Raw genomic sequence first — 2223 nt, 5'->3', positions numbered from 1 at the left:
GATCAACTCAAGCATGAAAGTGCTGAACAAAACTCCAGAGCTTACTGTTCTCGACATTATGTAAAGTTACAGTCACATTCACCAGGACATTTTGGTTTTTATTAGTGTATAAAAGTAGAGACTCCCCTCAGAAACATCACTCCATTCACATCTATATGAATTGGATAATGCTATTACTGTGAAGTGGAACAGTCAAGAAAACAGCTTTAAAAGATCATTTCTATGAACTTGGGAACTTTCTCCTAAAGGAACTGGAGAAATTGCACAAACATAATGTACAGTAGTGCGAGAGAGAAGAGGAGCTGGGAGCATATCCCAACTCCTTTAAATTCTAGTCCATGTTAGTTCTGCTAGGCCTCTAGTTAGAGGAAGAAAAACGTCTCAGGCTAGCTTTCTTAGAGCTGGAAAGAAAGATAATGCTGGCAGCATAAAACATTAGAGAAGAAATGTGCTAGTTTAGTAGCTTGATCTCATCGACCCAGTCAAAAATCCTCATTGTTGTGTGATTTCATGAAAAAGAAAAAAAAAAGTTTAATGACTGGGATACACCAAATGAACAAATGAGAACTCTGATTTGAGCAACAGAGCTCAAGTTTCCAAAAGAAGAGAAAAGAAGTTCCCTGAAGTATTGCCCCCTGTAGCTAAGAAGCTGTTTATGGTGCCCTACAATAAAATATTATGCAAAATTATGTACACAATATAGAGTTTAGTTTAAGACTGGTCATTGTTGGTTGAAAATACTCCCAAGATATTTAGGAAGAGCAAAAAGAGACATTTACTGCACCTGTGAGAGGGCTCCAAGATAAAGAAAGTATGGCATGGAACCAATCCAGTTCAGCTGATGGATCGAGATATGCATGCCTTGTAATCCCACTACGTTATTTTAGAGACTTAAATGTTAGACCTAATACCATTAAAAACCCTAGAAGAAAACCTAGGTAGTACCATTCAGGACATAGGCATGGGCAAAGACTTCATGTCTAAAACACCAAAAGCAACGGCAGCAAAAGCCAAAATTGACAAATGGGATCTAATTAAACTAAAGAGCTTCTGCACAGCAAAAGAAACTACCATCAGAGTGAACAGGCAACCTACAGAATGGGAGAAAATTTTTGCAATCTACTCATCTGACAAAGGGCTAATATCCAGAACCTACAAAGAACTCAAACAAATTTACAAGAAAAAAACAAACAACCCCATCAAAAAGTGGGCAAAGGATATGAACAGACATTTCTCAAAAGAAGACATTCATACAGCCAACAGACACATGAAAAAATGCTCATCATCACTGGCCATCAGAGAAATGCAAATCAAAACCACAATGAGATACCATCTCACACCAGTTAGAATGGCAATCATTAAAAAGTCAGGAAACAACAGGTGCTGGAGAGGATGTGGAGAAAGAGAAACACTTTTACACTGTTGGTGGGATTGTAAACTAGTTCAACCATTATGGAAAACAGTATGGTGATTCCTCAAGGATCTAGAACTAGATGTACCATATGACCCAGCCATCCCATTACTGGGTATATACCCAAAGGATTATAAATCATGCTGCTATAAAGACACATGCACACGTATGTTTATTGCGGCACTATTCACAATAGCAAAGACCTGGAATCAACCCAAATGTCCATCAGTGACAGACTGGATTAAGAAAATGTGGCACATATACACCATGGAATACTATGCAGCCATAAAAAAGGATGAGTTTGTGTCCTTTGTAGGGACATGGATGCCGCTGGAAACCATCATTCTCAGCAAACTATCACAAGAACAGAAAACCAAACACCGCATGTTCTCACTCATAGGTGGGAACTGAACAATGAGATCACTTGGACTCGGGAAGGGGAACATCACACACCGGGGCCTATCATGGGGAGGGGGGAGGGGGGAGGGGGGAGGGATTACACTGGGAGTTATACCTGATGTAAATGACGAGTTGATGGGTGCTGATGAGTTGATGGGTGCAGCACACCAACGTGGCACAAGTATACATATGTAACAAACCTGCACGTTATGCACATGTACCCTAGAACTTAAAGTATAATAATAATAATAATTAATTAATTAAAAAAAAGAAAGAAAATATATCACAATGTATACGTATATTAGGTCATCAAGTTGTGTATCTTAAATGCAAAAATTTTTATTATCAATTATACCTCAGTAAAGTTGTAAAAAATAAAAAAAAATAAAAAAAAAAGAAATAACAACCATACC

This window comes from Macaca thibetana, chromosome 1 (genome assembly GCF_024542745.1).
Source record: "Macaca thibetana thibetana isolate TM-01 chromosome 1, ASM2454274v1, whole genome shotgun sequence".
In the NCBI taxonomy this organism is placed as follows: domain Eukaryota; kingdom Metazoa; phylum Chordata; class Mammalia; order Primates; family Cercopithecidae; genus Macaca; species Macaca thibetana.
This window is presented reverse-complemented; position numbering follows the sequence as displayed.